We start from the raw sequence: 15,183 nt of genomic DNA, 5'->3' as shown, positions 1-15,183 counted from the left end.
AAGCTTTCTGCCCATATAAGACATGTCTATGTCCTGGAAAGTTTGTTGTCACTTACAACATCATTCTAGTCACATTAGCGCACATTAGCATCAACCGTCCCGGTATAGGGACAACGATACCGTAGAGGATATACAAAGCCTTGCAGAGAGCATATCCAACTGACAAAATCTTAGACAAGAATATAAACGATTGAAACCGAAATTTAAAAATAACTAATGTTGGCACAAGATGGAGGGAAAGTTGAAGCATAACTAATGAAATTACAGTTCATGAAAATGTACGCTTAATCCAGTATAAACTAATGCATAGAATTTGTTATACATGCACAAAATAGAAAATGGACAAATTCTACAACACAACGGCAGAGTGATGTCTTAAGTGTAAAACTACAGTGATAATGACTCAATAAACCATGCTTTCTGGGAATGCTATAAAGTCTGGAAGTTGTGGGCGGATCTAGAATGTTGGCTGTTAGAAGTATTACAATGTAAATTTACTTTCAATCCATCTGTCTGCATATTTCAAGACATGGCATACTAGTGAGATACCCAATGGGCTGGATGATTCTCTTCTCATCACTCATCTTGAAAAAACATATTGTAAAAACTTGGAAATCAATCAATCCTCCATCATTAATACAATGGAAAAATCTAATGATTTATTATTGAAATTCTGAAATAGCATGAGTGTCCAAGTGGCAAACAATAATGCAGGCACTAGGGATGAGGCTGTGAGCATGCGGGTCTGGGCAGAGGAGATTTAGTTGTTGTTTGTGTCAGTATGTAAGTTGTTGTTTGTATGCATAAGTTTGTAAATGGAGTAAAAAAATTATAATTGTCAAAATATATATTATATATAATTTAAAAAAAATCTACAATCAGGTGTAGCACACCGAAGGGCTTATGCCCCAGTGGTGTGGACATATAGTGACGACCCACTTACGACCAAGGCCATGTGGCAAACAATAATGCAAGCACTAGGGACGGAGGGGTGAGCATGCGGATCTAGGAAGAGGAGATGTAGTCAATGTTTCTGTGCGTCTGTAAGCTGTTGTTCGTATGTATATGTTTGTATTTGGTGTAAAAAAATCATACAAACATTTTTGACTTTGGTCTGATAGTTCAACAGCTTAAAGATTACCATGCGAGGTTATTTAGCTGCTTCTGTTTCACGCCGATCCGATGGCATCGCTCCAGATCCTCCGGTGATACATCCACGCCAAGCTCCTCCGATATCAGCTTGATCACATAGCTGGAAAGGTCTCCTTTTACCTCGTTTCCGTTAGGGACAATATTCTCATATTATTTTGTATCATTCTGTTCTCTACTTGGTCCAGTTAATCTTTTAACTTCTTTGGGATAGGGGGGCGCTGTTTTCACTTTGTAAAAAATCGTTCCCAAATTAAACTGCCTCGTACTCAATTCTTGCTCGTACAATATGCATATTATTATTACTATTGGATAGAAAACACTCTCAAGTTTCTAAAACCGTTTGAATTATATCTGTGAGTAAAACAGAACTCATTTTGCAGCAAACTTCCTGTCAGGAAGTGAAAAATCTGAAATCGAGGCTCTGTTCCAGGGCCTTCCTATTCATTTGCTTGAAATCTATGGATATACATGCACTTCATACGCCTTCCACTAGATGTCAACAGGCAGTGAGTGGTGAAATGGGGTGTATAGCTTGATCTGTGGTCAAACGAGAGCTCTTGGAATGACATGACCCCAAATTTCCTTTGTTCAGCAAGGCGCGGGAAGGACATCAGCATTGGCTTCTGAAAAGCTTTCGTTATAAACGGCTAATATCTCCGGCTTTGATTTTATTTGATAAATGTGATAATATCATCGTAAAGTATGTTTTTTCAATATAGTTTTATCAGATTATTGAAAGTTTATCGGGAGTTTTGGCTTTTTCCGTTCTCTGCGTTTGGTGACGATGGACAGCTTCGCGCCACTTGGCTAGCTTTGGTTGCTAATTCGACAGGATGAAACCAAATTCTAAAACCAAACAACGATTGTTCTGGACAAAGGACCCCTTGTACAAGATTCTGATGGAAGCTCAGCAAAAGTAGGAACCATTTATGATGTTATTTCGTATTTCTGTGTGTCAGAGTCGTATGTATAGGTGGCAGGGAAGTCAGGCGCAGGAGAGTCAAACGGAGTGTAAAATGGAGTCTTTTAATGAATGTCCAAATACATGCTCCATAACACTAATAAGAAACGAACATAAACAAATATGGGTACGAAGACCCGTTGAGCACCTATACACATAAAAAACAATACTAACAAGAAACAATCTCTGACAAAGACATGAGGGGAAACAGAGGGTTAAATACACAAGAGGTAATGGATGGGATTGAAAACAGGTGTGTGGGAAGACAAGACAAAACCAATGGAAAATGAAAAATTGATCGATGATGGCTAGAAGACCGGTGACGTCGACCGCCAAACACCGCCCAAACAAGGAGAGGCAACGACTTTGGGAGAAGTCGTGACAGTACCCCCCCCCTGACGCGCGGCTCCAGCCGCGCGTCGACACCGGCCTGGGGGACGACTCGGAGGGCGAGGTGCAGGGCGATCCGGATGGAGGCGGTGGAATTCTTTTAACATGGAAGGATCTAAAACGTCCTCCACCGGAACCCAGCATCTCTCCTCCGGCCCGTACCCCTCCCAGTCCTTGAGGTACTGAAGGCCCCTCGCCCGACGTCTCGAATCCAAAATGGATCGAACAGAGTACGCCTGGACCCCCTCGATGTCAAGAGGAGGCGGAGGAACTTCACGCACTTCAGCCTCCTGGAGCGGGCCAGCCTCCACCGGCCTGAGGAGAGACACATGGAACGAGGGGTTAATACGGTAATTAGTGGGCAGTTGTAACCTATAACATACCTCGTTCACTCTCCTCAGGACTTTAAACGGCCCCACAAACCGCGGACCCAGCTTCCGGCAGAGCAGGCGGAGGGGCAGGTTTCGGGTTGAGAGCCAGACCCTGTCCCCTGGTGCGAACACCGGGGTCTCACTGCGGCGATGGTCTGCGCCAATTTTCTGGCGCCTTGTGGCGCGCTGAAGGTGGACGTGGGCTGCCTCCCAGGTTTCTTCAGCGCGCCGAAACCAATTGTCCACCGCAGGAGCCTCGGTCTGGCTCTGATGCCAAGGAGCCAGAACCGGCTGATACCCTAATACACATTGAAAAGGAGTGAGGTTAGTGGAGGAGTGACGTAGCAAGTTCTGGGCCATCTCTGTCCAGGGCACGAACTTCGCCCACTCCCCCGGCCGGTCCTGGCAATAGGACCGCAAAAACCTGCCCACATCCTGGTTAACTCTCTCCACCTGCCCATTACTCTCGGGGTGAAAACCTGAGGTACAGTGGGGGAAAAAAGTATTTGATCCCCTGCTGATTTTGTACGTTTGCCCACTGACAAAGAAATGATCAGTCTATAATTTTAATGGTAGGTTTATTTGAACAGTGAGAGACAGAATATCAACAAAAAAATCCAGAAAAACGCATGTCAAAAATGTTATGAATTGATTTGCATTTTAATGAGGGAAATAAGTATTTGACCCCTCTGCAAAACATGACTTAGTACTTGGTGGCAAAATCCTTGTTGGCAATCACAGAGGTCAGACGTTTCTTGTAGTTGGCCACCAGGTTTGCACACATCTCAGGAGGGATTTTGTCCCACTCCTCTTTGCAGATCTTCTTCAAGTCATTAAGGTTTCGAGGCTGACGTTTGGCAACTCGAACCTTCAGCTCCCTCCACAGATTTTCTATGGGATTAAGGTCTGGAGACTGGCTAGGCCACTCCAGGACCTTAATGTGCTTCTTCTTGAGCCACTCCTTTGTTGCCTTGGCCGTGTGTTTTGGGTCATTGTCATGCTGGAATACCCATCCACGACCCATTTTCAATACCCTGGCTGAGGGAAGGAGGTTTTCACCCAAGATTTGACGGTACATGGCCCCGTCCATCGTCCCTTTGATGCGGTGAAGTTGTCCTGTCCCTTTAGCAGAAAAACACCCCCAAAGCATAATGTTTCCACCTCCATGTTTGACGGTGGGGATGGTTTCTTGGGGTCATAGGCAGCATTCCTCCTCCTCCAAACACGGCAAGTTGGGTTGATGCCAAAGAACTCCATGTTGGTCTCATCTGACCACAACACGTTCACCCAGTTGTCCTCTGAATCATTCAGATGTTCATTGGCAAACTTCAGACGGGCATGTATATGTGCTTTCTTGAGCAGGGGGACCTTGCGGGCGCTGCAGGATTTCAGTCCTTCACGGCATAGTGTGTTACCAATTGTTTTCTTGATGACTATGGTCCCAGCTGCCTTGAGATCATTGACAAGATCCTCCTGTGTAGTTCTGGGCTGATTCCTCACTGTTCTCATGATCATTGCAACTCCACGAGGTGAGATCTTGCATGGAGCCCCAGGCTGAGGGAGATTGACAGTTCTTTTGTGTTTCTTCCATTTGCGAATAATCACAGAAACTGTTGTCACCTTCTCACCAAGCTGCTTGGCGATGGTCTTGTAGCCCATTCCAGCCTTGTGTAGGTCTACAATCTTGTCCCTGACATCCTTGGAGAGCTCTTTGGTCTTGGCCATGGTGGAGAGTTTGGAATCTGATTGATTGATTGCTTCTGTGGACAGGTATCTTTTATACAGGTAAGAAACTGAGATTAGGAGCACTCCCTTTAAGAGTGTGCTCCTAATCTCCGTTCGTTACCTGTATGAAAGACACCTGGGAGCCAGAAATCTTTTTGATTGAGAAGGGGTCAAATACTTATTTCCCTCATTAAAATGCAAATCAATTTATAACATTTTTGACATGCATTTTTCTGGATATTTTTGTTGTTATTCTGTCTCTCACTGTTCAAATAAACCTACCATTAAAATTATAGACCGATAATTTCTTTGTCAGTGGGCAAACGTACAAAATCAGCAGGGGATCAAATACTTTTTTCCCTCACTGTAAGACAAACCGAGATCCCCAGACGTTCCATGAACGCCTTCCAGACCCTTGATGTGAACTGGGGACCCCGATGAGACACTATATCCTCAGGCACCCCATAGTGCCGGAAAACGTGTGTAAACAGGGCCTCTGCAGTTTGTAAGGCCGTAGGGAGACCGGGCAAAGGGAGGAGACGACAGGACTTCGAAAACCGATCCACAACGACCAGGATCGTGGTGTAACCCTGTGAAGGTGGAAGATCAGTCAAAAAATCCACCGGGGAGCACGTGATGCCGCGGAGCTGAGCAGACGTTGACAAACCGAGCTCCTCAAAGTTATTCTATTATTACCTAAATAACAACGTTGAAACAATATTCTAACATCGGCTGATAAATTGTTAAGTACTTACCTTTTCAAAGAGCCATGGCCCGCCGACCGAGAGGCAAGAAGAACGACCAAAACGTCGTTGATTCCCAAGATAACGATAACGCTAGCAAGATTAGCATTAGCCCTCATAACTCAAACGACAGCTCCAGACTGTTGCTCTCGGCCCCTTGCGAGCCTGCCGACATGCTGGCTACTCTCCTCCGGGAAATTCAGGACGGTAACAAAGGTCTTTCTATGAAAATCGATAAGAGAACGGCTGAACTCCATTCTTCCATTGACGACCTGAAATCCTCCATGAATGATCTCCTTTTGAGAACGACTGAGGCAGAGTTGCGCATTAGCACAGTTGAAGACACCATCGCTCGACATGACCAGGTCTTGATACAACTGCAAAAGGACAATGCCTACCTCAAAAACAAGGTAGATCAGATGGAGAACCAGAGCAGACGTAGTAATATCCGTGTGGTGGGATTGAAAGAGGACAGCGAGGGCCGTGACCCGGTCCGTTTCTTCACTCAATGGATCCCGGATGTCCTAGGCACAACCAACTTCACCAAGCCACTGGAAATCGAACACGCCCACAGAACATCAGCGCCAAAACCCCGGCCAGATGAGCCCCCACGGGCCGTCCTGATCAGGTTCCTCCGTTTCCAAGACAGAGAGAAGGTACTGCAACTCGCAAGAGCCAAAGGGGACATAACCATTGATGGCAAGAGGGTCAGCCTTTTCCCGGATATGAGCGCGGATCTCGCAAGACGTCGCAAGCAGTTCAGACCTGCCGCCAAAGCACTGAAGGAGAAGAACATCATCGGCTACCTCATCCACCCTGCGCGGATGAAAGTTCAGTACAAAGGCCGAAGCCATCTCTTCAACACACCGGGAGAAGTGTACACCTTTCTCAAAGAACTGAGCAACGTCTGAGCCAGGACGGTCTCTTTGGGGGATAAAATGCAGTTTGTTTGTTTTCTCTTATCCGGACTGAACCGCTGATATCCTCCGGTCGCTATAATTGATTTGTACATTTTCAACTAACCGTATCTTTCCGGGGTGAGTTCTATTACATTTACAGGAGAGTATATTTTGGTTTAGTCCATATCACTGGGCGAAGCAAATAAGTGGGTTTAGGCCCACTGCTTTCCCGCTCATTTATGTTAATCTTTCGAAAAGAGACTCAAGCAGCCCTTACCGTGGGCAGTAAATATTCAGCCATAAATGTCTATTCACAACGTTTGTTTTCAATTTAGAGAGCTCGCAGGTTTTAGTTTACGCCAAGGTTTAGCTAGTAAGAGCAAGATGGAAAGCGAGCAGCAACGTATCTCTACAAGTGTATTCATGTTTGATTGTTGGGATTGTGGTTTTAGTCTGACAATCGGGGTGGGGGGGGGGGGGGATTCTTAATTTTTTCCCCCTTTTTTCTATGTTTATTGTTTCCTTCCTAAAGAGACACATAGGTCACTTCTGTGTTCAAACCAAAGTTTAAACATTTCCTAACTATCTACATATGATAGATTTCCATTCAGTTACATATTTGAAACCCAACTATGCTTAATCCACAAAAATATGTCACATTCAACGTAAAAGGTCTTAACAGCCCGATTAAAAGGAAGAGAGTCTATACATACCTTAAGAAATTAAAGGCTGACATTGTGTTTTTACAAGAAACACATCTCACAGCCAGTGAACACAAGAAATTGAAGAGGGAATGGGTAGGACAAGTTTTTGCGTCCTCTTTTAACTCCAAAGCAAGAGGAACTGCAATTTTGATAAGTAGACACATCCCCTTCTGCGTCAACAACACCATCTCTGATCCCTCTGGCAGGTTTGTTTTGGTGCAGGGGCATATGTTTTCAGAGTCTTGGACCCTATTGAATATCTATGCTCCTAACTTCGATGACCATATGTTTATTCAGAATGTCTTCCTTCAGGTTGCTCAAGCACCACCAGGATGGCTACTGGTTGGAGGAGATTTTAATTTTTGTTTAGATACAGTTCTTGATAGGTCCTCTGATAAACCCTCACTTCTTACCAAAGCCAGCAAGCTCACCATGGCATTCATGAAAGATCTCAATTTACTAGACATCTGGAGACAGTTGCACCCACAGGATAGGGACTACTCTTTTTATTCACACCCACACAAGACACACACACGCATAGATAACTTTTTAATATCGACACAACTGTTTCATAGAGTGTTAGATGTCGAGTATCTCCCCAGATTGCTTAGTGACCATTCTCCCCTGGTATTATCAATCTCCATTCCTACCAAGGTAAATGGAGCATATAGATGGAGACTAAATTCTACACTCCTAAAGCAACCGGAATTTTGTGCATTCATCAAAGAGCAGATCAATATTTTCACTTTGACAAACAAACCCTCCGCTCCTGACAGTTTCATTCTTTGGGACACATTGAAGGCCTATCTGAGGGGACAGATCATTTCCTATACTAAAGGGCTGAAGAGAAAACACGGTGCGGAACTGAGTGCCCTTGAATCTGAAATCTCAGAGCTAGAGAAAACCTACCAAAGAGGCCCGACTAAAGATCTATACAGGCTTTTGGTAAATAAAAAACTGAAATATAATATTCTGAACACATATCAAGCTGAGAGGGCCATCACTAAATCAAAACAGCGTTATTACGAGCTTGGAGAGAAAGCTCACAAAGTATTGGCATGGCAACTGAAAGCAGAGGAAAGTAAGAGGACAATTAATGCTATAGAAACTCTTACTAATGAGATATCTTTCGACCCTACTGAAATTAATAATACTTTTAAGAAATACTATGAAGACCTCTACACTTCCCAATCAAGCGATGATCTATCAGAGATCGACTCCTTTCTCTCCTCTCTCAACCTCCCATGCCTGTCAGGGGAAGACAGCGAGCGCCTGAGTGAACACTTCTCAGTTCCTGAATTGTTGGAGGCCATTAAATCCTTACCTTCTAATAAATCTCCCGGGGAGGATGGCTTCCCTCCAGAGTTCTATAAAGAATTTAGGGAGCTGTTGGTCCCCTACCTTATGGAGGTACTTAAAAAAGCCAGGGAAGACAACTACTTTCCAGAGTCTTTCTCTCAAGCAGTGATTACTGTAATCCACAAGAAAGGGAAAAATCCACTAAAGTGCGCCTCATATAGACCAATCTCTCTCCTTAACACAGATTGTAAACTGGTCACCAAGATGCTATCTAAGAGACTGGAGTCATGTCTTCCCCTGTTGGTCAACCCAGATCAGACTGGCTTCATAATTAATAGATTGTCCTCCAATAATCTCAGAAGGTTCTTTGATATAATTCACCTTGCTAACAAAAACAAAATACCTAGTGTCGCAGTCTCCCTCGATGCTGAAAAGGCCTTTGATAGGGTTGAATGGCCATACCTCTTTCGCGTCTTGGAAAAGTTTGGTTTAGGCACCGTGTTTGTAAATTTGATAAAATCACTCTACAAATCTCCTAAAGCTAGGATTGCTACCAACGGGATTACTTCCTCCTCTTTCCCTCTCTATAGGGGGAACAGACAAGGTTGCCCAATTAGCCCCCACCTCTTTGCCCTCGCCATCGAACCGTTGGCTGAGGCTATTAGAACGTGCCCTGACATACATGGCTTTGAGGTGGGCCCCCATACCCATAAATTATCACTCTTTGCGGACGACCTTATCTTATTTCTAACAAACCCAGAACACTCCCTCTCTCACTTGCAGATCCTATTACAGTGTTATAGTTCTTTCTCTGGATATAAGGTCAATTTAGATAAAAGCGAAATCTTACCGTTGTCTGTCTTTGACCATCATACCATCAAGCACAAGTTTCCTTTTAGATGGTCGCCTATGGGCTTCACATATTTGGGCATAATGGTGGATGGTAACCTGAACAACCTCTATAAACTCAATCTGGCCAGTTTGTTACAAAAGGTGGAGGGTGACCTTTGTAAATGGATGGACTTACCTCTCACTCTACTGGGTAGAATCAATGTAATTAAAATGAATGTCCTGCCCAGATTTCTATATCTGTTTCAATCTCTCCCTATCCCTGTCCCCGCAGCATTCTTTTCCTCTCTCGACAAGATGACCAGACGGTTTATCTGGCACGGCAAAACCCCTAGGGTTGGCCTGGATAAACTGACCCTGGATTACAGTCAAGGAGGCTTAAACCTCCCCAATTTTAGAATGTACTACTGGGCAGCACAGTCTAGGTTTCTGGCTCAGAGGTTTGATAAGGGTCCCTCTCCCTCATGGTTGAACATTGAAAAGCTTGAGGTAAACGATGACACTAGGGCAGAATTGTTTTACAAATGGGACAGAAAATCTATAAAAACCATCACAGACAACCCTTTAATCATACATTCTGTCCTGACATGGTGCAAACTGCAAGAGCTGTTCGGACGAGGGGGATTCCTTTCCCCTAAAACCCCTTTATGGAACAATAGATTGATTCCTATGTTTTTCCAGAATAGTAACTTTAGACCATGGTCTGATAAGGGGATCACTCTTCTGGAACATTGTTACGAGGAGGGAGTTCTTATGTCTTTTGATCAGCTGAAACAGAAATACCACTTGCCTAACAGGGACTTCTTTAGCTACCTACAACTACGAAACTTTATTAGGGTGTCTCTCAAGGGACAATGGAACCTACCTAAGATGTCACCTATTGAACAACTCTGCCACGCAGACCAACCACTGTTCAAGACCATTTCCCGTGTTTACGATGCTCTTATGTCAGGACTAACACTGCCTGGACTAGATAAACCCCGACTTAGATGGGAAAAAGATCTGGGTATTGATCTTGATGAGGGTCTATGGAGGGACCTATGCAGGAATGGTGTTACATCCACACTGAACTCCAGATACAGACTGATCCAGTTTAATTTCCTCCATCAGCTCTATATCACGCCATCTAGACTGCACAAGTTCAACGCTGATATCTCCTCCCTATGTTTTAGATGTGCCTCAGATGAAGGAACATTCCTCCATTCCACTTGGCAGTGTTCAAAACTACACGGTTTCTGGCAGGGGGTATGCGATACCATATCCTCAATTCATGGGGTTGCATTCCCTTTAGACCCGGAGGTCTGTCTACTGGGCAACTTTACTAACACCAATCTTAGGCAAAGCCATACTATAAAGCTAACAGAAATATTGCTAGCGATTGCCAAGAAATGTATTGCCTTGAAATGGAAATTGGATTCCCCCCTGCCAGTTGCAATGTGGCTATCAGAAGTTAATAGTTGTATCCCACTGGAGAAAATCACTTACCGCTTGAGGAATAAGTTAAACACATTTTACAGAATTTGGCAACCTTTTATTGACTATATGGAGAATCTCCCCCCACATCACATTGAATGAATCTCTATATTATCCTTATATAATGTTTCACACGTAATGTATAATATGTAGCCTACGGCAGGTGACCATATGATCCAATGTCTCATTATAATCTTTTTTTATTGTATGTTTGTTTGTATATATAATTATAATTTGTTTGATTTTTACTTTCTTTGTTACGCTCATCTGTTACTGTCACTTTGTCCTATTGTTGTCTAATATCTTTTCACGTTTGTCTTGAATGTTGTTAATTGGAAAATGCAAAAATGCAAAAATAAAAATAATCCACCGGCAGGTGCGACCACGGCCGTTGAGGAACGGGTAAAGGTTGAAGCTTACCTCTGGGCAGGTGTCTAGGAGCCTTGCACTGGGCGCACACCGAGCAGGAGGAAACATAAATCCTCACGTCCTTAGCTAAAGTGGGCCACCAGTACCTCCCATCAAGACAGCGCATCGTCCGACCTATCCCAGGATGACCAGAGGAGGGTGACGTGTGAGCCCAATAGATCAACGTACAGACGACCAGCTGGACACTCAGGAGGAGAGGGCTCTGCACGTGACGCCCGCTCAATGTCCGCGTCCAGCTCCCACACTACTGGCGCCACCAAACACGAAGCTGGGAGTATGGGAGTGGGATCCATGGACCGCTCCTCTGTGTCATACAGCCGAGACAATGTGTCTGCCTTGACGTTCTGGGAGCCTGGTCTGTAAGTAAGGGTAAACACAAAACGAGTGAAAAACATGGCCCACCTTGCCTGGCGAGGATTCAGTCTCTTCGCCTGCCGGATGTACTCCAGATTGCGGTGGTCAGTCCAGATGAGAAAAGGGTGTTTAGCCCCCTCAAGCCAATGCCTCCACGCCTTCAAGGCTTGTACGACAGCTAACAGCTCCCGGTCCCCCACATCCTAGTTTCGCTCCGCCGAGCTGAGCTTCTTCAAAAAGAAATCACAGGGGCGAAGCTTCAGTGGCACACCCGAACGCTGAGAGAGCACTGCTCCTATCCCAGCTTCGGATGCGTCCACCTCCACTATGAATGGCAAAGAGGGATCCAGATGAGCCAACACAGGCACCGAGGTAAACAGAGTCTTCAGGTGTCCAAAAGCCCTGTTCGCCTCAGCCGACCACTGCAAGCACACCGGGCCCCCCTTTAGCAGTGAGGTAATGGGAGCAGCCACCTGACCAAAACCCCGGATAAACCTCCGGTAGTAATTGGCAAACCCTAAAAAACGCTGCACTTCCTTTACCGTGGTTGGAGTCGGCCAATTACGCACGGCTGTAATGCGGTCGCTCTCCATTTCCACTCCTGAAGTGGAAATCCGATGCCCTAGGAAGGAGATGGATTGTTGGAAGAACAAGCATTTCTCAGCCTTGACATATAGATCATGCTCCAACAGGCGACCAAGCACCCTGCGCACCAGGGACACATGCTCGGCGCGTGTAGCGGAGTATATCAGAATATCATCGATATACACCACTACACCCTGCCCGTGCAGGTCCCTGAAGATCACATGGAGACTGATGGAGCATTCATCAACCCATATGGCATGACAAGGTACTCATAATGACCTGAGGTGGTGCTAAATGCCGTCTTCCACTCATCACCCTTCCGAATACGCACCAGATTGTACGCACTCCTGAGATCCAATTTTGTGAAGAAGCGTGCCCCGTGCATTGACTCAATAACTGTATTTATCAGAGGTAACGGGTAACTATATTTCACCGTGATTTTATTGAGACATCGATGATCAATGCACGGGCGTAAACCGCCATCCTTCTTCTTCACAAAAAAGAAACTCGAAGAGGCTGGTGAAATGGATGGCTGAATGAACCCCTGACGCAGGGATTCAGAGATATATGTATCCATAGCCACCGTCTCCTCTTGCGACAGGGGATACACGTGACTCCTGGGATATGCAGCATCTACCAGGAGATCTATCGCACAATCCCCCCGTCGATGGGGTGGTAATTGAGTCGCCTTCTTTTTACAGAAGGCGAGAGCCAAATCGGCATATTCGGGGGGAATGCGCACGGTGGAGACCTGGTCTGGACTTTCCACCGTAGTAGCACCAACGGAAACCCCTAAACACCTACCTGAGCACTCTCGCGACCACCCTGTGAGAGCCCTCTGTGGCCAAGAAACAGTGGGGTTATGACAAGTTAACCAGGGTAGGCCTAGCACCACAGAATACGCAGGAGAATCAATAAGGAAAAGACTAATCTTCTCCTTGTGACCCTCCTGCGTTATCATACACAAAGGTGCGGTGACCTCCCTGATAAACCCCCCCGACTATCTAAGGCATGAATAGGGAAAGGCATATCCACAGAAACAATAGGGATCCCTAAACTATGAGCTAAATCTTTATTAATGAAATTCCCAGGTGCGCCTGAATCTACTAGCGCCTTATACTGGGAATGCAGGGAAAAATCCGGAAAAGTGACAGAGACAAACATTAGTGCGACAGAGGGCTCTGGATGAGAATGGTGCCTACTCACCTGGGGTGATGCCAGAGTTCCCTGCCTGCTTTCTCTATTCCCAGAGGAACCAACCCGGCACCGACCAGCAGTGTGATCTCTGCGACCATAGATGGTGCTCGAGCGGGAACCCCCTCCGGTCTCCCTGCGCACCATCCCTCCCAATTCCATAGGTTTGGGAGAGAGGGTGCGGGAGGATGGAACAACCAGACCCCGATCTAGACGTCCACGAGTAGCCAGCATGTTGTCCAGCCTGATGGACATGTCCACCAGCTGGTCGAAGTTGAGGGTGGTGTCTCTACAGGCCAGCTCCCGACGGACGTCCTCGCGTAGACTACAGCGGTAATGGTCGATCAGGGCCCTGTCGCTCCATCCAGCGCCGGCAGCCAAGGTTCTAAACTCCAAAGCAAACTCCTGTGCACTCCTCGTCTCCTGCCTCAGATGATAGAGGCGCTCACCCGCCGCTTTGCCTTCGGATGGGTGGTCGAATACCATCCGGAAATGGCGGATGAACTCCTCAAAATGGTTCAACGCCGCATCCTCCTCTCTACACACAGCGCTGGCCCACTCCCGGGCTTTCCCGGTGAGGCATGAGACGAGGGCGCAACTCTTCTCACGGTCCGATGGTACTGGGGAGACCGTGGCCAGATACAACTTCAGTTTAAGGAGGAAACCCTGGCAGCCGGCAGTATCTCCGTTGTATCCAGTGGGTAGGGGTAAATGGATTTTGTTCGGTTCAGGAGGGGAGAAAGTGTGGTTGTGGGAGTGGAGGCGCTGGAGAAACTCCCTGTCTCTCCCAGCGGTCCATATTCTGGACAATGCGATCCATGACGGCGCTCAAACATTCCATCTCCTCCGTTTGTTCCCGGACGCGTTCCTCCACCTCCATGAGCGTAGTGTCCTCTCCTGCTGACTTCATATTATGGTCAGAGATTCTGTCAGAGTCGTGTGTATAGGTGGCAGGGAAGTCAGGCGCAGGAGAGTCAAACGGAGTGTAAAATGGAGTCTTTTAATGAATGTCCAAATACATGCTCCATAACACTAATAGGAAACGAACATAAACAAATATGGGTACGAAGACCCGTCGCGCACCTATACACATAAAAAACAATACTAACAAGAAACAATCTCTGACAAAGACATGAGGGGAAACAGAGGGTTAAATACACAAGAGGTAATGGATGGGATTGAAAACAGGTGTGTGGGAAGACAAGACAAAACCAATGGAAAATGAAAAATGGATCGATGATGGCTAGAAGACCGGTGACGTCGACCATCGAACACCGCCCGAACAAGGAGAGGCAACGACTTCGGGAGAAGTCGTGACACTGTGGAAAATGTTTAGTATTATTTTCCGCCCTCGCTGTCTCGCTATAACGTAAGCTGTATGTCGTACTAAAGTTATTTTTAGAATTCTAACACGGCGATTGCATTAAGAACTAGTGTATCTTTCATTTGCTATCCAACATGTCTTTTTTAGTAAAGTTTATGATGAGTTATTTGGTCAGATTAGTTGAGTGTCAGAAATATATCCGGAGATTCTGGGAAAAAGTTGCTACGTTTTCACAATGTATAACCACGGATTTCAGCTCTAAATATGCACATTTTCGAACAAACCATATATGTATTGTGTAATATGATGTTATAGGACTGTCATCTGATGAAGATTGTGAAGGTTAGTGAATAAATTTATATCTTTTGCTGGTTTTTTCGCTATTTCTACCTTTGCGTTGAATGAATGGGGTTGTGTGGTTGGCTATTGTAGTAAGCTAATATAATGCTATATTGTGTTTTCGCTGTAAAACACTTAAAAAATCTGAAATATTGGCTGGATTCACAAGATGTTTGTCTTTCATTTGCTGTACACCATGTATTTTTCATAAATGTTTTATGATGACTATTTAGGTATTTCATGTTGGTCTCTGTAATTGTTCTAGCTGCTTCGGTGCTATTTGTGATTGTAGCTGCAATGTAAAACTATGATTTATACCTGAAATATGCAAATTTTTTGAACAAAACATAGATTTATTGTATAACATGTTATAAGACTGTCATCTGATGAAG

This window comes from Salvelinus alpinus, chromosome 16, assembly GCF_045679555.1.
Source record: "Salvelinus alpinus chromosome 16, SLU_Salpinus.1, whole genome shotgun sequence".
NCBI classification, from domain to species: Eukaryota; Metazoa; Chordata; class Actinopteri; order Salmoniformes; family Salmonidae; genus Salvelinus; species Salvelinus alpinus.
Note: the sequence above shows the minus strand (reverse complement) of the source record.